The sequence below is a fragment of the Triticum aestivum genome, chromosome 7B (assembly GCF_018294505.1).
Source record: "Triticum aestivum cultivar Chinese Spring chromosome 7B, IWGSC CS RefSeq v2.1, whole genome shotgun sequence".
Taxonomy (NCBI): Eukaryota; Viridiplantae; Streptophyta; class Magnoliopsida; order Poales; family Poaceae; genus Triticum; species Triticum aestivum.
Genome location: NC_057813.1, coordinates 538894948 through 538920301, shown reverse-complemented (window position 1 = coordinate 538920301; position 25354 = coordinate 538894948).

The following is a 25354-nucleotide window of genomic DNA, read 5'->3' as shown; positions in this document are numbered from 1 at the left end:
TCTCACCCAAACTAACAATACCTACATCCAGCTGTATCCATCCGTCAACACATAACCAAGAAAACTCCGGAAATCGTGTACCTCAACCTTCAAAAAGCATCCATTATACGAGTTATGGCAATACTCCCGAACTCGCCCCAGTACTGGGTTATCGGGGTTATCTTACCAACAACTGTATAAAAGAGATTTTCGATGTCGGCAAATCTCAGGTATTCCAGAACTGCAACGATAAAATTGTGATGACAACACCTCGGAGCTCAACTCCCCGGGTCAAAGCCACATAAATAGACAGGAGGCACCAAGAACAATGTTCTCGTCACAAAACCATCGAAACAATTCCAAGATACCCGCGTGATCCTAAAAAAAAATTTAGTGAAATTTGAGGAGAGGAAAGTCAAAACATCTACGTCAGGAGACCTCACCAGAGCGACGAAGGGGGCTGAGGAGTAAAAAGAATCCTACTCTCCGATATATATAATCCTAAGACTCAAAATAGTTTTTTTTCTAGACTCAACAACGGCCAACAATCAAGGGGCTCCTATGGTCGGTCGAGGCTCTGATACCAACTTGTCACGCCCAATATGCGACCCTATCCAAAAGGAACTCGATGGTCCCACCAAGGATAGACCCGCATATTGAAACACTTTTGCAAGGTGGATATCATTACATCAACATTACATACTAGATGGGGGTACATACAAGAGGCATACAATGCCACACGAATACAACATCACAATACACCAGAGCATCATCCGACTATGGATGGATCACAAACAGAAACTCGAACGACATCCACCCTGCTAGCCCAGGCTGCCGACCTGGAACCTATCCCCTGATCGAATAAGCATAAGAAGAACACAATGCAAACAAGCATCGCTCTCGCGTCATGATCATCGCATAAACCTGTACCTGCAACTGTTGTTGTAGTAATCTGTGAGCCACGAGGACTCAGCAATCCCATTACCATGGGTATCAAGACTAGCAAAGCTTAAAGGTAAAGGAAGGGTTAAAGTGGTGAGGTTGCAGCAGCGTCTAAGCATATATGGTGGCTAACATACGCAAATAAGAGCGAGGAGAGAGCAAAAGGAACGGTCGTCAACTAGTAATGATCAAGAAGTGATCCTGAACTCCTACTTACGTCAAACATAACACAGAAACCGTGTTCACTTCCCGGACTCCGCCGAGAAGAGACCATCACGGCTACACACACGGTTGATGCGTTTTAATTCGGATCTGGTGTCAAGTTATCTACAACCGGACATTAACAAATTCCCATCTGCCCATAACCGCAGGCACGGCTTTCAAAAGTTCAAATCCCTGCAGGGGTGTCCCAACTTAGCCCATCACAAGCTGTCACGGTCAACGAAGGAATATACTTCCACCTGAGACATTCCGATCAGACTCGGTATCCCGGTACAACAAGACATTTCGACAGGGTAAAACTAAACCAGCAACACCGCCCAAATGTGCCGACAAATCCCGATAGGAGCTGCACATATCTCTTTCTCAGGGCACACTCAGATGAGCCAGACGTCAGGTAAGCCAGCCCAGAGTTGCCCCTGGTAGCCTCAAACATCGCTCAGTTCGACCAACACTTAGAGAAGCACTGGCCCGGGGGGGTTAAAATAAGATGGCCCTTGAGCCGGCCGACTCAAGGGAAAGAAAAAGGCTAGGTGACAAATGGTAAAACCAATGTTGGGCATTGCTGGAAAAGCTTTACTTAAGGCGAACTGTCAAGGGGTTCCCATTATAGCCCAACCGTGTGAGGAACGCAAAATCCGGGAACATAACTCCGATATGACGGAAACTAGGGCGGCAAGAGTGGAACAAAACACCAGGCATAAGGCTGAGCCTTCCACCATTTACCAAATATATAGATGCATTAATAATATAAGAGATATTGTGATATCCCAACCAAAATCCTGTTCACCATGGAGAAATCTTCAACTTCACCTGCAACTAGCAACGCTATAAGAGGGGCTGAGCAAAAGCGGTAACATAGCCAAACAATGGTTTGCATAGGAAAGGTGTCAAAGGTTAGAGGTTCATGGCAACATGGGATGGCTCGACAAACAGATGATAGGTAGCGCAGCAAAGCGATAGAACGAAGCAACTAGCATAGCAATGATAGTAGTGAGCTTCGGGTAGCGGTCATCTTTCCTGAAATCCCGCAAGGAAGAAGAACGAGTCCATGAAGAAGACGAACGGACATAGTCGAACGAATCCTCACAATCGCAACATTACCGGAACTAAGAAGCAACACCGGAAAGAAACAAACAACATGGTAAACACACAAGCATAGACATGGCATGATGCACAATCAACTATGATGCATGTCCGGTTTAAGGAGGCATGGCATGGCAAACTGCAACACACAATACTACAAATTAAGTGGAGCTCAATATGCAATGAGTTGCATATTAACAAAACACCACATGCAATTATTTAGTTTGATCTCGGTTATGTACCCAACAATATTAAATGTTGTTAAACATGGCAAGAGGTGAAACATATGAAAACTACCTATCTAGGCAAGTTTAAGTGAGGCCGGAAACAACAAACAATACTTCCGGAAAATCCCCATGTGCAAATTATAGATTTGGTACTGTTCTGCCCTAAACGCAATTTTAGAGTTGTTAAATAGTAAAACAAAGTGGACCATGTTAAACTAGGCATTTTTCTACCCCAATTACATATAAAGTTTATTAAATTTGGAGTTACGGTTATTTAGTTATGAAATAAATCATTTTAGCATGGCATAGGAGCAAATTAAAGCAAACAACATTTTTAACATTTTTAAACTTGGATGAAAGTTGCATAATATGAAACTAGATGAAAAACTAAGCATTTTACATATATAAATTATTTACATATGATGCACAATTTGTGAGTTATTAAATGTATGAAGCATGAGGGTTTTTCTGTAAAACTACAGTTCCTGGAAAAATAGCTAAAATCACATATCTGTAAAAAAACAGATCGGGCCGAAACTGAGATCTGGCCCAGGGCGCGGGGGAGCTGCTCACATCGGGCCCTTGAGGCCTTTGGCCCGGTTTGTGGAAGAGGCAGGCTGGAAGGGGGGGCGCTGGGCCTGGAGGCTGCTGGGCTGATGCGGGTGAAGGTCGACGCGGTGGCCCAGGCACGCTGGCGGCGCAGTCAACACGAGCAGGTGGGCGAGCGGGCGCCTCGTCCTCTGCTCGTCTCGTCAGGAAGCAGAGCAGCGAGGGCGTCTTGGCGCGGCTGCAGGCGGCGCAGATCCGGGCCAGGATGGCGGATCCGGTCGTGGACGGAGATGAGGCAGCCGGGTCTTGCGGTTGGTGGTGCTGAACTCCATCGGGCGGCCATGGATGGGATTTACGAAGCACCATGGCTGCGGGGTGAGGGAGAGGAACGAGGGGAATGGAAAGAAAACAGGGAACGGAGAGGAACGAGGTCACTAGCGGCGAGGTTCGGGCCAAGGCAGGAGAAAGAGGGCCCAAGAGGTCCTGGTGCTCGCTGGAGATCGAAGGAACGGGGAAGAGCTGCTCGTGATCCCCCGGGATCAAGCAGAGGCAGTGGCCTTGGCGCCTGCGGGCACAGGGACGAGGAGGCGGGCACACGCGGGAGGAGGAGGATGCGAACGTTGTCAAGCACGGGAGACCGGCGCTGGATTCACCGGCGACGACGGCGCCACGGGGGGAGGAGCAAACAGGAGGAGCTCCCTCTCGATCCCAGATCGAGCGAGCAGGGAGGCTCTCGGGCATGGTCACGCTGGAGCGAGGGGTGCAGGGTTGCGGTTGCCGGTTGGATCGAGGGGGTCTCGGAGTTTAGGCAGGTGGCTGCGCTTGCGGGTGGCGGCAGAAATCAAGGAGCTGGTCGGAGCGATCTGGTTGGGTGGATGGGGACTCTGAGGTGGGTGGCGGCTGGATCGGGAGGGATCCCGAGGAAGGGAGTGGCGGCGGCAGGGAGGATTTGATGGATGGATGGGACAGGGCTAGGGTTAGATCGGTTTATATAGTAGTTGGATTAGGTTAGTTTAGGGGCTAATCCGTCCCTTCAATCGCAATCGAACGGTCCAGAATAAAATAGGCAGGGATTCCAAAAACGAAAATGGAGATGTTTTATAGATGTTTGGGGATGATCTGAATCCAACGGTGATGACTGAGCGGGTCAGGTTCGGGGTAGGTTTCGGACACGCGCAAGAGGGGGTCGATGGTTGTGCAGATAGGTTAGGCGGTTTGACAAGAGGGAATCAAAAACCCGGTCTGTCTCAGAAGGGCCAACAAACGCAACGGAGAGATGCGAGGAGCGGCAACTACGAGCGGATGCAAGTTTTATGAAAACAATGACAACAACGGGTGCCGACGCAATGCAAATGATGCGATGATGAAATGCAAGACATGAACAAAATGCAAAACAAACGACAAAAACACCAACCACGAAGGAAATATCATATCGCATCTCCAGAAGGCAAGAGGTGGAGTTAGGAATATGGAAAGTTGCATCCGGGGCGTTACAACACTCCACCACTACGAGAGGATCTCGTCCCGAGATCTAGGATGGCACCAGAGGGAAAAGAAAGAGGAAGAGAAGAGGTAAAACTAAGTTGCTTCTTTGACGAACGAGTGAAACCACAAACCTTGAGAGGTTGAGCAATTTAGAAGAAAGAGTACAACAGAGATGAACGAGATTGCAAACAATCCGTTAGAAAAGAGGCACAAGGAACATTACGAGAACTTGAAGGTTGCAAAGATATGAATCAAGAGGTTAAAGGACAAAATAGAATTTGAAACCACTCCGGTTAAAACAAGATGATAGAGGAAGAATTCGGGCAGCACTCCGGTTGAACATGGAAGGAATAGAACATGAACTTGAGAAGATGGGATGATACTTGATGAAATCAACAACACACTGCCTCCGGAACTATTGAAACAATGGCACAAGGGTAAGAAGATTTCAGACAACACTCGGGTTGAAAAGAGAGGCAAAACTTGATAACGTGAAAGAACTTTAAGAGATGACACAACACTCCGGTTAAATGGATAAGCATGAAAATAACATGATCCTCACAATCGAGATGATGAGTGAAAAGAGCAACATCACAACGCCTCCGGAACGAAAGAATAGAAGCTAGATTGTTGGGATAAAAGGGACGGAGAAGAAAATGACAATTTCTGCCACAAGTGAACTTGGAAAGCATCTTGCAAAGAAGGATTGAATGGATTTGTTGGAAAACCAACAACGAAAAGAATAAGCTTGTAGTGGGCTTATGGAAAACATATCAAGACTATGAGGTGCCAACCGGCCACAAATGGAAACCATAGATTTGATTGAGAGCACCGAAGAGATGAAAAACTTCTTCCACCAAGATGATAGAGAGATAACTTGGATCATTGATAAACACCATAATAGCAAAATTCCTTAGGGAAGGCTTTTGTTGAAACATGACACAAGATAACTCCAACGAAAAGATTGGTGGATTTAAAATATCTCATTCTTGACAACATGTGAATCATGAAACACAAGCTCAAATTGTCAAGAATGACATAACACCACCTCAAAATAAAAGGTAGAACGAATTGCACTTAGAAATGCAAGATGAAGAATACTTGAACTCCTCAAAACAAAACATGTGTTGGGCACCATGTTTATTTTAGAGTATAGCTTGAAGGATCTTAGCTTCGAGAGAAATCTTGAAGTACAATTGAAGAATGAAAAGAATCCTTGATGAACCACCATGTTGAGCGTCCATGAAGAACTCCCGTAATAAAAGGATGATAGAAAGAAAGAGAAGTTGCAAATACAAGGTGAAGCCTTGCGATGATTTAGAAGGAGCTTCGCGACGATATAACCGAGATAACTTGGAACTCTAGAAAGAAAAGATGAACAACAAGAAGCCAAGAATTTATTCCTCCTGAACAAACTCCGAATGAAAGGATTAATCACTTGGATGAAACAAGAATAAGAATTATGTCATGCCTATCCTTCACCAATTTAAATTGATGACAAGCAACGGATTTGGCATACTACTTATTCTCATATAAAGGACTAAGAGAGATATAGCGCAAACTTGAGAAGGTCTTCAACAACCACCGGTAGGATTGAAACAACAAAAGAACGAATGAATTGATACGATAACGAAGGAAGAGAAATCTTGAACGAACCACCGCAATAATTGAAAATGAAAGTGGCAAAGGAACAAATCACCGGGAAGAATGGGAAAACGAATGAAGATACTTGAGGGGATTCAGATACATGAGAACGAAGAGATCATGAACTGATTAGAGGATATTTGAACGATGCACCGAAAGAATTCAAGAACGAGAGTTGAAAGCTGACAATGAATAATTTTGAGATGATGGCCTTCGTAGGAATAAAATGGAAAGAACTCATGAAATGCTCCGGGTGGTAAGAAAAGAATTCTCACAATCGAAAACAATTATGAGAGGATGGCATAAAGCTAGAACCATGAATCTCTGGAAGAACGGGTAAGGATTTAAGAGGAACTGTTCTTCGGTCTTAAAAATCCGAGAATGATGATGAGAAACACCACCATGAATTGTTGAGATACTCTCGGAGAATGAAAAACAAAGAGGTTGAGCCAACAAGGAAAAATAATTTGAAATCGGTCTTGGAAAAAGTATATGACTGATGACAATTCATTCTTACATCAAACTTTGAAATGAATTTGGGAATAGCTCCGGGAAAATTAGAAGAGTCAGGTAAGATCCTGGGAAAAGACCTATGGGTTAGGGCCCACTAAAGAAAACACCGTTGAAAGAGATTGAAAGGGGGGATTGCACTGGTTGAATTAAATGACTTGAGTGATATAACAACCTCAAAATATCTTGAACGGATTGAGAACGGAAACACAAGTCTTCCGAGATATCTTCAGCACTCCAGAACAAATGAATAGCGAGAAGTGAAAGATTAAGAGGTGCACCGGTATGAAAAAGCATGTGACATGAGGAAAAGAATATGATCAACACTGAAAGCTTGAAGTTAACACCACCGGAGAAGAATACGAGAATGAAGAATGATGAACTTGAAGCTCGTGAGCATCTTTACGAGGGATCACCGGATCCAAACATTGATTGAAAAGAGTGAAGAGACTTCACATGAATAAATGGATACTCGATTAAGAAATCTGAGTCCTTGAAGTTAAGGGTGGGAGGGCGGGAAAACAAAGACAACTTGGGACGGATGAAGGAAACAACGTTGGGAAACTGAGAGATGATCTTGCGAATGTTGAAATGATCGGATCCACTTGAAAAGAAGCACACCGGTTGGAAAGAATTGACATGACAACCTCAATGATCAAAACGATTAGTATTTACATAGCAATATGAGAACACGGCTTGAAAGGTATGAATTCAACATTTGACTTCGAAGCAACTCGAATACCACAAATAAAACAAAACAAAGGATTGGCTTGCAGAAATAAGCCGGAACAAACATATGATAGAGATTTCGTCCGAAGTTTTCGTGGTGGGGCCCACACGGGCTCGAGTGTACAGCACCATCATGTACAAGGCAGTGCACATGACATACGAAGAGTCCCCGAACCAGCATAGCCAAGGGTTCTTTAAGACACAACGAGACCACTGTAAAAATGACCGTGGATAGGCGGACCACTAGACGTCGAACCCCAATCTCATATCATGCATTTGTCGAAAAGATATTCTAGGAGCTACTTGAATTCCCACCTATAAAACTCCCAAAACTTTCTGGTTATGCAATCTGGTGTTGGGGATACAGGGGAAGCAATATATCTCACCCAAACTAACAATACCTACAACCAGCTATATCCATCCGTCAACACATAACCAAGAAAACTCCGGAAATCGTGTACCTCAACCTTCGAAAAGCATCCGTTATACGAGTTATGGCAATACTCCCGAACTCGCCCCAGTACTGGGTTATCGGGGTTATCTTACCAACAACTGTATAAAAGAGATTTTCGATGTCGGCAAATCTCAGGTATTCCAGAACTGCAACGATAAAATTTCTGCCACAAGTGAACTTGGAAAGCATCTCGCAAAGAAGGATTGCATGGATTTGATGGAAAACCAACAACGAAAAGAATAAGCTTATGGAAGAAGCCCCCAGGTATAATGAGCGCGGGTGGCGCGTCAAGTATGTGCGAACAACGCGCAAGCAAGCCCCTAAAGGCTTGGGAGAAATAAGGGAGGGAGAAGGAGAGAAATACCAGGCAGCTAATTTGAAATAAATAATTTAAAAAGGAACAGAGGAAGGAGACGAACACAGAGTCAGGCGCTATGGGTAGAATCTTCGTAGGCGTGCTGCGTTCCATGGGTTCGGCTCGAGTCGGTTGTCCGATGCGTTTCGCAGACGGTACGCTCCACCAGTCAGGACTTGGTCAATTATGAAGGGACCCTCCCATTTGGGCTTTAGTTTGTCCTTTTTCTTGTCCGGCAGGCGTAGAACTAGTTCGCCAACGTTATAAGTTTTGGCCCGTACTTCTCTGCTTTGATATCTTCGAGCCTGCTGTTGATAGAATGCGGAACGGGCTTTTGCCACGTCGCGCTCGTCCTCCAATGCATCCAAGCTGTCCTGCCGATCGAGATCGGATTCTCTTTCTTCGTACATGCGCACGCGAGGTGAGTCATGAATTATGTCGCAGGGCAGGACTGCCTCTGCGCCGTATACCATAAAAAATGGTGTGAATCCGGTAGTGCGATTCGGCGTGGTCTGTAGCCCCCAGAGTACGGAGTCAAGCTCCTCTACCCAGTGCATGTTAGATTCCTTGAGGGATCGCACTATTCTGGGTTTGATGCCGCTCATGATGAGACCGTTGGCTCGCTCGACTTGACCGTTAGTTTGTGGGTGATAGACTGAAGCATAGTCGAGCTTGATGCCCATATTTTTGCACCAGAGTTTAACTTCGTCGGCCTTAAAGTTTGTGCCGTTGTCAGTTATGATGCTGTGGGGGACGCCATAACGGTGTACAACCCCGGATATGAAGTCTATCACCGGTCTGGATTCGGCCACCTTTACAGGCTTGGCCTCTATCCATTTGGTGAATTTGTCCACCATGACCAGTAGATATTTTTGCTTGTGGGTTCCTCCTTTAAGGGGTCCAACCATGTCAAGCCCCCAGACCGCAAAAGGCCAGGTAATGGGTATGGTTTGTAGGGCGGTAGGCGGCATGTGGCTTTGATTAGCGAATAATTGGCAATCGACGCATCGCTGCACTAAGTCCTGAGCGTCTGCCCGGGCCGTCGGCCAATAAAATCCGGTATGGAAGGCCTTGCTTACAAGTGCTCGGGCTGCGGCGTGGTGTCCGCTGAGTCCGGCGTGAATTTCCACCAGAAGGTTCCGCCCTTCTTCTTCGGAGATACACCTTTGAAGGACTCCGGTGGTGCTTTTCTTATAAAGCTCTCCTTCGTGGACTTTATAGGCTTTAGATCGCCACACTATGCAGCGTGCCTCATTTTGGTCCTCGGGGAGTTCCTGCCTAGTTAAGTAGGCTAAGAATGGTTCTGTCCACGGGGCAATTACTGCCATTATTACGTGGGCTGAGGGTGTGACTTCATTGATGGAGTCTTTCGTTGTGTCAGGGTGTTCGGGGTCAGGTGATGCGGCCTGGTCCGGATTGTTAATTCCGGATTCCCCTTCCCACTGTACGGATGGCTTGAATATCCTTTCCAGGAAAATGTTGGGGGGGACTGCGTCGCGCTTTGCGCCGATGCGTGCCAGGACGTTCGCTGCCTGGTTATTTTCCAGGGCTATATGGTGGAATTCCAGCCCTTCGAACCGAGCTGACATATTTAGGATGGCATTGTGGTAAGCTGCCATTTTCGGATCTTTGGCATCGAAGTCTCCGTTTATTTGGGATATCGCGAGGTTCGAATCCCCCCGCACCTCTAGGCATTGAATGCCCATGGAGACTGCCATCCGGAGGCCATGTAGCAGGGCCTCGTATTCGGCTGCATTGTTGGAGTCCGTATACATTATCTGGAGTACATATTGAGCTGTATCTCCTATTGGGGACGTCAAGACGACGCCAGCCCCCAGACCCGCCAGCATTTTGGTGCCGTCAAAGTGCATGGTCCGGTTGGAATATGTGCCGTACTCTTTAGGGAGTTCGGCTTCGGTCCATTCAGCGACAAAGTCGGCCAAGGCTTGCGACTTGATGGCTCGCCGTGGCTTATATGTTATGTCGAACGGGAGGAGCTCAATGGCCCATTTGGCAATCCGGCATGTTGCGTCCCGGTTGTTGATTATATCGTTAAGAGGTACTTCGGAGGCTAATATTATCGAACACTCTTGAAAGTAGTGTCGTAGCTTCCGGGATGCCATGAACACTGTGTTTGCTATTTTTTGGTAATGCGGGTACCGGGACTTGCATGGAGTGAGGACAGTGGACACGTAGTACACTGGTTTCTGGACAGGGAATTTGTGTCCGTCCGTTTCTCATGTCGACAACGAGGACTGCGCTTACAACTTGGTGAGTTGCCGTGATGTATAACAACATTGGTTCGCAGATGTTCGGCGCGGCAAGGACAGGGTTTGTTGCCAGTATGGCTTTTATTTCTTCGAGTCCAGCTGTGGTGGCACCCGTCCACTCGAAGTGTTCGGTGCGCCGGAGGAGGCGGTAAAGGGGTAATGCCTTTTCCCCCAAGCGGGAGATGAAGCAGCTTAGAGCTGCCACGCAACCAGTTAACTTTTGTATTTGCTTGAGATCTTTTCGAATATCCAATTGTGACAGAGCTCGGATCTTGGCTGGGTTTGCTTCAATTCCTCTACCGGATACAATGAAGCCCAAGAGCTTTCCAGCTGGTACACCGAAAACGCATTTTTCTGGGTTGAGCCTAATGTCATATGTTTAGAGGTTATCGAACATGAGCCTCAAGTCGTCTATTAGAGTTTCGACGTGTTTGGTTTTGACGACCATGTCGTCCACGTACGCTTCAACTGTTTTGTCGATCTGGTTGGCCAGACATGTTTGAATCATGCGCTGATATGTTGCGCCGACGTTTTTAAGCCCGAAGGGCATTGTGTTGAAGCAGAATGGGCTGTATAGTATGATGAATGCCATTGCGGCTTGGTCTGACTCTGCCATCTTGATTTGGTGGTAGCCAGAGTATGCATCGAGGAAACACAATGAATCGTGTCCTGCAGTGGCGTCGATGATTTGATCAATGCGGGGGAGGGGGAATGGATCCTTTGGGCATGCCTTATTTAGGTCTTTGAAATCGAAGCATAGGCGCCAGGATTTGTCCTTCTTTGATACCATTACCAGGTTTGCTAGCCAGTCCGGATGTTTTATGTCTTTGATGAATCCGGCTTCCAGTAGTTTTGCTAGCTCCTCTCCCATGGCTTGTATCTTAGGTTCGGAGAAACGCCAAAGAGTCTGGTTAACGGGCTTGAATCCTTTTAGGATGTTCAGCCTGTGCTCGGCCAGCCTGCGTGGGATTCCTGGCATGTCTGAAGGGTGCCAGGCAAAAATGTCCCAATTTTCTCGTAGGAATTCTCTGAGTGCAGCGTCTACATCAGGTTTTAGTTGTGCCCCGATGGAGGCCATTTTTGTAGTGTTCGTTGGATGGACTTGGAACTTGACTATTAACTTGACTATTTCGTCTGCCGGCTTGAAGGAGGTGGACTTGGATATTTTGTCGAGTATCATGTCGTCCCTGTCCACCATGGAGCGCAACACAGTTAGTTCCTCGGCTGCCAGGGCTTCGGATAATGCCTCGAGGGCCAGTGCGGCTGTCTTGTTTTCGGCGCGGAGCGCTTTGTCCGAATCACTAGCAAGAGTGATGATTCCGTTGGGTCCGGGCATTTTGAGCTTCATGTACCCGTAATGGGGTATAGCTTGAAAAATTGTGAATGCTTCTCGCCCCAATAGAGCATGGTATCTGCTGCTGAACGGGGCCACTTGAAATGTGACCTCCTCGGATCTATAATTATCCGGCGTGCCGAACAACACATACAGTGTGATTTTCCCTGAACAGCACGCTTCCCGGCTGGGCATTATTCCTCTAAAGGTTGTGTTGCTTCGCTCAATGCGGATCCAGTCTATTTCCATTTTTCGCAGGGTTTCCTCATAGATGAGGTCTAGTCCGCTGCCACCATCTATGAGTACCTTTGTAAGCCGGAAGCCGTCCACTATCGGACTGAGGACCAGTGCAGGTGGTGCTCGGGCTATCCGGAATTTAGATTCGTCACTGGCATTAAAGGTAATAGCTGTGTCACTCCATGGGTTTATTTTTGCTACTTGGTAGACTTCGGTAAGGCTGCAGAGCGTTCGTTTCCTTGCATTGTTTGATACGAAAGTCTCGAAGACTGTTGACACCGTACTGGCGTTTCTGGGGTGGTGTTCTGTGGATTCTGGGTTTAGAAGCTCCTCGCCGCTTCTGGCCACCTGCCGGAGTATCCAACATTCTCTAAGGCTATGGGTTGGTGTGACTTCCTCTGTACTATGAATTTTACAAGGTCCATTGAGCCATCCCTCCATTACGGTTCCATACCCTATAGAGGGTTTTTGTTTTTTGCCGTTTGGCTCAGGTGCCTGGCGATAATGCGCCCTTTTGTTCTGGACTGAGATTGTATTCGGGGTCGTATTGTCCCAGAATTTTGTTTCGGTTTTCTGAACGCTATCTGTCGCGCCGTACTTTCGTACTATGGATGTCAAGTCGGCGAAGCGTGTAATTTCGCAGCGACTTATGGCATTGAGGATTCCGATGTCCATGTAGTTATTACAGAAGAATGAAATCGCGTCCTTCTCACGGCAGTCCTTTATCCTGTTCATAACCAGGAGGAATCTGGCCCAGTAGTGGTGTACTGTTTCCCCGGGCTCTTGCCGTATTTGGGATAGATCCCTTATATTTGGGTGGGCGGGTAGATTTAAATTAGGAACCTCGCCCGATCTAAGACTCAGGGGCCAAGAAATTTCTGAATTCGGAAGCTTGTTTTCATGGACGTTATTCAATGATTCAGGCCTGCTGCCTGACTTTAGGTTCAGGGCTTGGGCGACGTCCTCCCCTCCGCGGATGTCCGGCTTGGAGGGGTCAGGAATCCGGACACATCTGGTCCTTAGGATGGGCAAAGATTCGCTGCATTGTTCTTCCACTACTTCAACGTGGTGGGTGACCTGGGGAGAGTCGATCTCTCTCTAATCGGGTTTTAGCCCAATTGGCCGTAATCTGTAGCGACTCCCAGGGCGGCGATGCGATCCAAGAGCTCGTTTAGGGAAGAGAGCTCCATCGGATCTAACTGCTCGGCAAGTTCCGAGCTGATCTGGAGATTGCTTTCGATGACCCGAGAGGTCATCGCCGGCGCGGCGGCCGAACAGGCGGTCATCAAAAAACTGCCTAGCCGGAGAGTTTGGCCGACAGCCAAAGCTCCTTTAGCAACAGCGCCGTCTTTAAAGACGGGGTGCGGCATCCTTCCTGACGGTGACGACACAGAGGAACTCTCAATGATAGCACCAATGTCGGTGTCAAAACCGGTGGATCTCGGGTAGGGGGTCCCGAACTGTGCGTCTAGGTGGATGGTAACAGGAGACAAGGGACACGATGTTTTTGCCCAGGTTCGGGCCCTCTCGATGGAGGTAAAACCCTACTCCTGCTTGATTAATATTGATGATATGGGTAGTACAAGAGTTGATCTACCACGAGATCAGAGAGGCTAAACCCTAGAAGCTAGCCTATGGTATGATTGTTGTTCGTCCTACGGACTAAAACTCTCCAGTTTTTATAGACACTGGAGAGGGCTAGGGTTACATAGAGTCGGTTACAATGGGAGGAGATATTCATATCATATCGCCAAGCTTGCCTTCCACGCCAAGGAAAGTCCTATCCGGACACGGGACGAAGTCTTCAATCTTGAATCTTCATAGTCCGGGAGTCCGGCCAAAGTTCATAGTCCGGCCGTCCGGACACCCCCTAATCTAGGACTCCCTCATCAGGAAAGTCCAGCTGGCAGCTATCAAGGTTGCCAACACTAAGAAGCTCCAATTCCAGTCCTTCATGGAGACCTTCATCGATGCTGCCACTCGCATTGCAGACGGCATTGGCCTTGACAGCTTTGTCGAGCCAGCAAACCCTCCTCCCGAAGAGTGAACAAACTTTGTGCATCACCTTATTTTCCTCAGAATGGGGGGTGATTTTGTAACCATTAAACTCTTTCCGGCCTAATGCCTGAGTACTTCTACCCATGGTTCTGAACTTTGTGGGGTTTATCTGAACTTGATTTTTCTTGAATATGGTGGCTTTGCCTTTACCGATTTCAGATATTTTAAAATTCCCAGTGGAACTTGACTTCCCACTCACAATAGACATTGTATTTGGGACGCAGCTATGACGATGTGCTTGATCGGCACCTCTTATCCTTGCAGATCGAGAAGAAGCATACGTTGTACTTACGATGCAGCTCCGATGACGTGCTTGATTGGCACCTCGTCGTCCTTGCGTGACTTAGGTGAGTACGGGGTCGCAGCTAAGCCCCCGAGTGGGAGGATTGCTCTCCACTCGGAGTAGTTTTTTAACTTAGACAAGTACGGGGTCACAGCTAAGCCTCTGAGTGGGAGGATTGCTCTCCACTCGGAGTAGTTTTTTTAACATAGGCGAGCACAGGGTCGCAGCTAAGCCCCCAAGTGGGAGGATTGCTCTCCACTCGAAGTAGTTTTTTAACTTATGCGAGTACGGGATCGCAACTAAGCCCCCGAGTGGGAGGATTGCTCTACACTCTGAATAGTTTTTTAACTTAGGCGAGTACGGGATCACACCTAAGCCCCCGAGTGAGTGGATTGCTCTCCACTCGGAAAGGTTTTTGAACTTAGGCGAGTATGGGATCGCAGCTAAGCCCCTGAGTGGGAGGATTGCTCTCCACTCTGAAAGGTTTTTTAACTTAGGCGAGTACGGGATCGTAGCTAAGCCCCAGTGTGGGAGGATTGCTCTCCACTCGAAGTAGTTTTTAACTTAGGCGAGTACGAGATCGCAGCTAAGCCCCCGAGTGGGAGGATTGCTCTCCACTCGGAGTAGTTTTTTAACTTAGGCGACTATGGGATCGCAGCTAAGCCCTCGAGTGGGAGGATTGCTCTCCACTCGAAGTAGTTTTAAACTTAGGCGAGTACGGGATCGCAGCTAAGCCCCTGAGTGGGAGGATTGCTCTCCACTTGGAGTATTTTTTAACTTAGGATAGTATGGGGTCGCAGCTAAGCCCCCAAGTGGGAGGATTGCTCTCCACTTGGAGTATTTTTTAACTTAGGCGAGTCCGAGATCGCAGCTAAGCCCCCGAGTGGGAGGATTGCTCTCCACTCGGAAAGGTTTTGAAACTTAGGTGAATCAGGTTCGCGGCTAAACCACCTACTAGGGGATTTTGAACACATGTGTTTATGGGAAATCACTCATTAAGATACTGCAAAAATCTTGTCTTTGATAACCCAACTAAAAACCTCTTATTACAACTCGTCAATCCGAGTGGTTTAGGTATAGAAATGGCGAAGCAGCTCTGCGTTCCACGCGCGTGGCTCTTCCACTTTCTTGGCTACATTGTAGGGGTGATATGCTCCATTGTGGAGCACCCTGGTGATGATGAAGGGCCCTTCCCAGGCTGGAGCGAGCTTGTGAGGCCGTTTCTGATCCACTCGGAACACAAAGTCCCCTTCCTGGAACGCTCGACCTCTGACATTATGGGCATGGAATTGATGCATATCTTGTTGGTAGATGGTCGATCGGATCAGATCCATCTCATGTTCCTCCTCCAAGAGATCAATTGCATCTTGGCGAGCCTGTTCTGCTTCAGCTTCTGAGAAGAGTTCCACTCGGAGAGCGTTGTGTAGCAAGTCACTCGGAAGCACAGCTTCAACACCATACACCATGAAGAAAGGGGTTCGGTCAATCGACCGGTTCAGAGTTGTTCTCAGTCCCCATAAGAGGGATCGCAACTCAGACACCCAAGCTCCAGCAGCGTGCTTGAGGTCGCACATCAATCGGGGTTTCAGCCCTTGAAGGATCAAACCATTCGCCCTTTCTGCTTGCCCATTCAACTGTGGGTGCGCAACGGATGCGTAGTAGACCCGAGTGCCTTGGGAAGCACAGAACGCCTTGAACTCATCAGAATCGATGTTGGAGCCGTTATCTGTGCTAACGCTATGAGGGACTCCATATCTGAATATCAACTCCTTGATGAAACTGACGACAGTGCTTGAGTCAAAGTTTTTGATAGGCTTGGCTTTGATCCATTTGGTGAACTTGTCAACTGCTACGAGCAAATGAGTGAAATCACTTATGCCGGTCTTGAAGGGTCCAACCTTATCTAACCCCCAGACTGCAAACGGACAGACGAGTGTAATAGTCTTCAAGGCAGATGCAGGCTTGTGAGACATGTTGGAGTAGAACTACAACCTGCGCACTTGTCGACTATATCTTTTGCCATCTCATTTGCACGCGGCCAAATGAATCCCGCTCGGTATGCTTTGGCCACGATGGTCCGTGAGGACGCATGGTGACCACAGGTCCCCGAGTGGATGTCTATTAAAATCATTTGACCTTCTTCTGGGGTGATGCAGTGTTGAGCCACTCCTGTGACACTTTCTCTGTAAAGCTGCCCTTTTATCACGGTGAAAGCCTTCGATCGACGGACGGTCTGGCGGGCCTCATCCTCATCTTCTGGGAGTTCCTGCCTGAGCAGGTACGCTATGTATGGCATCGTCCAGTCGGGTGTGATCTCTAAGACTTCCATGACCAAGTCGACCATAGCTGGGACTTCAATCTCAGTCAGATTGGTTGAACTTATCGGTTGTGGGGGCTCCTCCTTGAAGGGATCTTCTTGTTCTGACGGGGTGTGGAGATGTTCCAAGAACACATTACTGGGAATAGGCTTCCGAGTGGAACCTATCTTTGCCAGATCATCAGCAGCTTGATTCTTGATTCGGGGTATGTGGTGGAGCTCTAACCCCTCAAACTTCTTCTCTAGCTTCCTTACTGCATTGCAATAACCGATCATTGATGGACACCTGATGTCCCATTCCTTCATTACTTGATTAACCTCTAAATTAGAGTCACCGTAGACCATCAAGCATCGGATGCTGAGTGAAATGGCCATACGCAAGCCATAAAACAGTGCCTCATACTCAGTTTCATTGTTTGAAGAATTGAAGTGAATCTGGAGGACATAGCTGAGCTTGTCTCCTCTTGGGGATAGTAAAACCACTCCTACACCAGAGCCATTCAACATCTTGGATCCATCAAAGAACATAATCCAATGTTCCGATTGAATATGAGTCGGTTGCTTCTGTTCAATCCACTCCGCGAGGAAATCTGTAATTTCTTGAGACTTGATGGCTTTCTTTACCTCAAATTTGATATCCGAAGGAAGGAGTTCAATTGCCCATTTTGCCAGTCGACCAGTTGCATCCCTATTATTCAGAATTTCTGACAATGGGGCGTCGCTGACGACTGAAACTGAGTGGACTGAGAAATAGTGTGCAACCTTTTTCATGGACAAGTAAATTCCATAAACAAGCTTCTGATAATGAGGATATCTCTGCTTGGAAGAAGTTAAGACTTCAGAAATGTAGTACACAGGGCGCTGAACTTTGAAGGCTTTGCCTTCTTCTTCCTGCTCGACCGTGAGCACTGTACTGACAACCTGTCCAGTGGCTGTGATGTAAAGCATTAAAGGCTCCTTGCTGACTGGAGCGGCAAGCACCGGCTGGGTGGAAAGCAGGGCTTTGAGCTCTTCAAATGCTGCTTCAGCTTTGTCATTCCACTCGAACTTGTCAGATTTCGTCATCAGTCGGTAAAGAGGTAATGCCTTTTCATCGAGGCGTGAGATGAATCAACTCAATGCAGCCAAACAAGCAGTAAGCTTCTGAACATCATGAACACGCACGTGGTGTTTCATTTGGAGGATTGTGCCAATTTTCTCTGGGTTTGCGTCGATCCCTCATTCGGAAACGAGGAAACCGAGTAACTTTCCACCTAGGACTCCAAATGTGCACTTTGATGGATTGAGCTTGATATGATATCTTCTTAAGTTGGCAGAGGTTTCAGCAAGGTCAGTCAGTAGGTCGGAACCTTTGCGTGACTTGACAACTCACTACAAAAAAGACACATCCGTGACATTTTGGGCCGAACGGTTTTTTTTTCTGTCATACATATGACACTTCTATGACAATAATTGTGACAAAACCCGGTATCATCATAGATGTGGTGGGCTCCTACTTCTATGACAAAAAATCATGATAGAAAATGGGATTTTCGTCCTGGGCGGGCCGAAGACGCAGCTGCATGACATTCTTTGGGCCGTCCATGACGGAAAAAACCATGGTAGAAGCGAGGGCGAGGAAAATTTCGGGGAGTTCCCAATTATGGTGGGTGGTCGGGGGTCGAGCGATGCGCGTTTCTCTCGTACACGTAAGCGCGCGTGTGCGAGGCGTTGGCCCTAACTGAACCCGAGCGAGGCGTTGGGCTCTAACTGAACGCGAGCAATTGCACTGCAGGCTACACGTTACTGAACCCGAGTGATCGATCGATGGCTGTAACTGAACCCGATCGAGTGATTCCTTCGCTACTGCTGCTAACTGAAGCCGATCGATGTTGCCTCTCTAGATGAACCGTGAGCGTAGCGGGGGGGAGGTGTTTGTATGAACAGTGAGCGATGGGGGTGGATGAACAGGACCCCGTGGCGTTGCCTCGATCGAGCCGGTTGGGGCTGGATGAACAGGACCCCGTGGAGGGCTGGATGAATAGGACGACCCCGTGGAGGGCTGGATGAACAGTAGACGGTGGAGGGGTGCCCGTGGGGGGTGGTTGAACAGTAGCCGGTGGAGTAGTGCACGGTGGAGGCTAGATGAACAGGAGCCCGTGGAGGCAGGAGGAGGTCGACGGTAGCCCGTGGAGGCTGGAGGAGGTCGACGGTGGAGATGAACAGTATCCCGCGGAGTCCCGTTTTGCAGTACGCCATACCCCTCCCGATGAACAGGACCCCCGTTTCGACCGTAGCGCTCCAACACAAGTCCGTTTCGTTTGTTTTGCGGTACACCACACCCCTCCCGATCAACAGGACCCCCGTTTCGACCGTAGGAGGTCCTTTCCTCCATTTTGCGGTACGCCAGACCCCTCCCGATGAACAGGATCCTTTTTTGAATGTGGCCGGTCGAACACAAGGCCGTTTCCTTCGTTCTGCGGTACGCCGGGCCTCGTTTCCATCGCCTGTTCCGTCCAAGCCCTCCCGATGAACACGATGACGCATTCCATTCGGACCCAGCCGGTTGGCTCCCTATGAACACGACGACGATGATGTTTCTCCGTTCCGACCCACCCATGTACACGAGCCCTGGCCGTACGTATGCCCGAGTAAGCGTTCGAGACTCCGCCCATATGTACACATACGTGGCCGTATTTTTTTTCTTGCACACTGGCCGTTGTACGTACGTGTACATGCTATGTGCGCGCCTCTACTACGACATGTACGCGCCCCTACTGCGACACGTGCGTGCCTCTACATCGCCCAGTATATATGTACGTACACGTTCGCGAACAGAATGACAATGCTACGTACGCTTCGACCAGCTGGGTCGCGACTATCAGGCACTTCCTTGCATGCCAAGATGTAGCTGGTGGGTCCCAGCAGTCAGGAGGACAAATGGTTTTTTTTCAGACACACTTCCTTGCATGCGAAGATGTAGCTGGTGGGTCCCAGCAGTCAGGGAGGCGAATCGTTTTTTTTTGCCCGGACGCACTTCCTTGCGTGCGAAGGTGTAGCTGGTGGGTCCCAACAGTCAGGGGGGAACATTTTTTCGTGAAATACGGTGGCCCGTCCGGTGAGTCCCTGCTGTCAGGTGGAGGAATAATTATTTTTCCCGTAATAAGGAGGCACTTCCTTGCAGCAGCCGTGGACCCAGCTGTCAGCCTCTCCATGCACAGTACTCTTCCGATGGAAGTTGGTCGTTGACCACATTGCCCATGCCGCGCCAAGAGCACCACGGCGGTGGACGACGGTGAGGCCTAGGAAGGGGACGACGCGGAGCCGGGGAAGACGCAGAAGTGGATGCCCACGCGAAGAGGAGTACGAGGGTTCGCTGGTTCGACTGCGGTGTGAGGCTGCCATCGTTGCAGAATAACAGGGGGTGTGGGTGAGTAGAGGGATGGCCTGGCTAGCGGTGGGAGTAGTAGGGGGCGGTGAGGCCTCTGCGGTATCACATCCAGCCACGGGAGGCAGGAGCATGCGGCACGACCGGTGCTACTTTGGGCGGCTGGAGCACGAAGACCAGAGGTTGAAGAAGCACTACAGTCGTAGGATGGACATCGTACGGTCACTGGAGTATTGACTAAGTTGACAAAGCCCTCCGTCCCCGTTAACTTAGTAGGCCCACAAGTCAGCCTGCCACTATACTGGGTCCCAGCTAGCAGGGGAAGTATTCATTTTTTTGTGCGTAATAAGGAGGCACTTCCTTGCGTGCAAAGATATAGCTGGTGGGTCCAAGCTATCAGTGGCGGTAATATTTTTTTCACGAAATACAGAGGAACTTTCGGTGGGTCCCGGATGTCAGGTGGAGGAATCATTATTTTGCGCGTAATAAGGAGGCATTTCCTTGCGTGCGGCCGTGGACCCAGCTGTCAGCCTCTCCACGTACAATCCACTTCAGATGCATGTCGGCCGTTGACCAGGTTGACCAGGCCGCACTGAGAGCACCAGGGCGGTGGAAGACGGCGAGGCCTAGGAAGGGAACGACACGGAGGTAGGGAAGACTCGGCAGTTGTTTCCCACGCGGAGGGGAGTATGACTATATGAGGGTTTACTGGTTCGTCTACCGTCATCGGAGAATAACAGGAGGTGTGGGTGAGTAGAGGGATGGCTAGGCCAGGATGGGAGTACGGTGGGGCGGTGAGGCCTGCGCAGCAGCACAGCCGGCCGCGGGGAGGAGGGAGCAGGCAGTCCCGCTGGTGCTTGTTTGAGCGGCTGGAGCAGGAAGAGCAGAGTTTGAAGAAGCACGACGGCCGTTGGATGGAAATCCAACAGTCACTGCTTGTGCATCAACCTTTTTTTTAGGAAAGCCTCAAATCTGTGGAAAAGAGCATACAGCCCATTTGCCATTATTTCTAATAATTTACAGCCCATTTTCTAATTCTGAAGGTTTTTTTGGAGCCCATATTCTTTTTGTTAGCATTACAGCCCATATTGTGGCCACGGTTAAAAAATTATACGAAATTTTGCATATTTCCGTGCGGTCCGAACTGTTTTTAATCCCAAAATTTTGAGTCACATTCAAAATGATTTTAAAAATAAATGTATATTAATATAAAATCAAACAAATTGTCCATGCATAAAAATAAATGCAATTTAAAATCTCGAAACGAAAAAAAGATATTTGAAACTAATTATCGGTTTGATGTGCTTTAAAAATGTACAACCCATTTCTCATTACTGATAGGCCATTTTCTCAGCCAGCCGAATGAATCTCTCCTCGTCTTGAAAGATTTTCAGCCCAACAAGCCTGACAAAGCGACTTACTTGGCAAATCACAAAAAAAATTAGGCTGTGGCCATGGACCCAGCTGTCAACCTCTCCACGTACAGTACTCTTCCGATGGAAGTCGGTCGTTGACCACATTGACCACGCCGCGCCGAGAGCACCAAGGCGGTGGACAACGGTGAGGCCTAGGAAGGGGACGACATGGAGCCGGGGAAGACGCGGTAGTGGATGCCCATGCGGAGAGGAGTACGAGGGTTCACTGGTTCGGCTGCAGCGTGAGGCTGCCGTCGCCGCAGAATAACAGGGGGTGTGGGTGAGTAGAGGGATGCCCCTGGACCAGCGGTGGGAGTAGTTGGGGGCGGTGAGGCCTCCGCGGCATCACAGCCGGCCACGAGAGGCAGGAGCACGCGACACGACCGGCGCTGCTTTGGGCGGCTGGAGTAAGAAGACCAGAGGTTGAATAAGCACTATGGCCGTTGGATGGACATCGTACAGTCACTCGATCTAGAATCGTTCATATTGACTAAGTTGACAAAGCCCTCCTCGTCAACTTAGTAGGCCCACAAGTCAGCCACCCACTATGGTGGGTCCCAGCTAGCAGGGGTATTCATTTTTTGTGTGTAATAAGAAGGCACTTCCTTGCGCGCGAAGATATAGCTGGTGGGTTCGACCTATCAGCGGGGGGAACGTTTTTTTCACAAAATACAGAAGCCCTTCCCACGTACAGTCCATGTACAGTGTGTAATAAGGAGGAACTTTCCTTGCGTGCGACCATCGACCTCGTGGGTCCCAGCCGTTAGGCTCTCCACGTACTGTTCTCTTCCGATGACTCTCGTATGTCGACCACGCCGCGCCGAGCGCACCGAGGCAATGGGCGATGGCGAGGCCCCAGACTAAAACGACCCGGAGATGGGGAAGACGTGGCAGTGGAGTCGCAGACGGAGAGGAGTGGGAAACTTGACTGGTTCGGGTGCGGGGTGGGCCACTGGGCCTACACTCGGCAGAGAATGACAGGAGGTGCGGAGTGGAGGGATGGTCTGGCCGTCAGCGGGGTAGCGTTTTGCTAAGGAGCGCAAAGCAACGCCGCTTGACGCCGAAGGCTGGAGCAGGCGGTCCCGGCAGCGCTGGGGGAAGAAGACGAGAGATTGAAGAAGAATGTCGACCGTTGGATGTAAATCCAACACCTTCTTAGGCTTCGACCTACTGGCCCACATGTCAGCCAGTCCATTTGTTTTTTTAGTCCATTTGGTGGGCTGGGTGAAACAATGATGTAGCATCTATGCAGCCCGTTTAAATCCCATTTGCATTTTTCTCGAAATCCGCGGACTTGCTGGGCTGGGTGAAAATATCATGTTGGGCTCGACGGAGAAATGTTACAAAAACATAAACACATGATTGCATGTCTATTACTGCATTGGTCAGTAAAATCTTTGCAAGCTTATGTACGCAATCACTAGGAGTTAACTTGCCAAGTTATATATAAACAATTATTATTATGATTTTGTAAGAACTTTCAACTTACAAAATAAAATATCATTTAAATTTGATGAGTTAATAGTACGTGGGGTCTTATTATTTTTTAAGGCTAGACGTGGGACAGTTGAGTTGGTTCTAGGGAAAAGTACTGGGAGAAAACTTCGTTTACATCGAAAAAGAAAGTGGGAGAAAATCCAGAGACCTGCTAGGTCCACCTGAGGAGGGGAATATGTTGGGAGGAAGGAGATTCAAAGCACGGCAACCGAGTGAACTAGTTTTTTTAATCGACAAGTGAACTAGTTACATACATAAGCAAATAGCCACTAAAAAGCAATCAGGTTAATGGGTTCTTAAAACAAATATTTTGGACAAAACAGATAATTACGACACATAGGCTAATGCATGAAACACTCAGATGATAAAGGTTCTTATAAACAGATAAAGTACAACATCTGGACCTTCCTGGCACGCCACATCATGATGCTGCGGCTGTCCGTGTACTCGTCGGTTACGGGAAGCAGACACGCCCTCATGTCCAAGATCTGCATGTACATGTCGTAGCATGTGTATGCGTCCTTGGCCGCGTAGGTTATGTAGGCTAGATTCAGAGGTACCTCCCACGTGTTCAGGTCCTTGCTATCATTGTCTTCTTTCATGTTGGCGTATAAGGGGTCGATGATGGTCTTGGCGAGGTCAACCATGGAGTCCTTCTCCTACCAGTTGCTGATGATCTTGTATTGCTTCTGGATGTTGACAAGCTTGTTGCACCAGATGGCCGAATCATCGCGTTCTTCCTTCTCTCCACCATAGCAAAGGTGTAGTCGGCGCTGCCGATGAAATGGGCGAATGCTGTAGAACCTCTGATGGCCCCATTGAAGTGGTAGATGAGAACCTCGTCCCGCACACATACCTGGGCGACGGTGATCCGCTGGTCCCTATCAGGAGACAAATGGATGGGCACAAGGTCTAGTCCTGCAACCTTGTGCTTTCTCATCCTATAGGTACTGCTTGAACTCGGCGAGGCAGAGCTTGACCGAGTCCGGATCGTTGGTGTACATCACATTCAACTTGGTGCAGCCATAGGACTGAACGGCGAACCAAAAGGGGAACTCCTTGCTGAAATTCATATCCAGCAGGCTCACCCCTCGGATCGCCATTGGAGTCCCTTCGAGTGAACGAGTGTGTAGGCGGCGGCAGCAGTTCGTTTTTCAGCTCTTGGGGAACTGGATTCAACAGTAAGCTGAGTGTGTATAGGCGACAACAGTTACTACCCCTCCCTCGTCCGCTGCACACCCGGCAGAAGATGCACCCTTGGCGCATTCAAACGCCTCCATTAAGAAACCTACTCCGGCCACATGTCGGTTCACGAGCGGGTCTGTATTGGTACTGTAATAACAGGAGTTAGTGGTCACTTTACTTAAATTTAATTAGCTTTAATAGAAACTTATACTTAAAACAAGCAATGCATTGTCTCCTTCTATCAGTGCCACAGGATCAACATGCATAACAATTAGAATTATTATTCTCAGGACGCACACGATCAGCACATTTGTCGCACTTTAACAAAGATAATACTACCAAGTTTGAACTGTTTGTTATGGTTGTTGTCCTCTGCATCATCATGCCGTGTTTCCCAGCTTGCAAGATTCAGAACCAACAAATAAGATCCAAATAATAAGTACAACAAAGATGCCTACACATCTCATTGATTCCCACCTTGCAAGATTCAGAACCAACAAATAAGATCCAAATAATAAGTACAACAAAGATGCCTACACATCTCATTGATTCCCAGCTTGCAAGATTCAGAACCAACAAATAAGATTCAAATATTAAGTACAACAAAGATGCCTACACATCGCATTGATTCCCAGCTTGCAAGATTCAGAACCAACCCATTAGAGCCTTTTGATAAAGTGAATATCAGGATTAAATCCATCTTGGCTAGCCATGTGATACAATCGAAGAACTTGGCGAATGCTCTTGACCGTCACAACATCTGTAGTTGAGTATTCCTGTTTGCACATCACAAACAAGGAGAGCATGATTTCGCTTTAATAGTGGCCTCCTTGAACTCAACCTACAGCTCCACTAGGATGAGGTCTGCCTGGAGTTCCATGATTCAATTCATGCGCCTTTTTCTATAGTTCACCTGAAATGAAGCAAAGATTGCATCATTCAGCTAGCAAGAAGTACTTGCTCTCGTGAGCTGGCAGGTTCTTCTTTAGTAGTTGCACTAAAATTGAGGAACATTAAGGTTGGATGTCCGACTCATGTAACGTGCAATTATAATTTTCTTATCCTTTTGTGCAGTTCCACTAAAATAAAGTGTCATTGTGGTGATAGTGACGGCTCCATCTTGCAAAGGCTAATAAAATGTTGCATGAGATTACCAGCAGAACTTGACGGAGATTTTGGAAACTCCAATCACCATTTTGTGCAGTTCCACCAA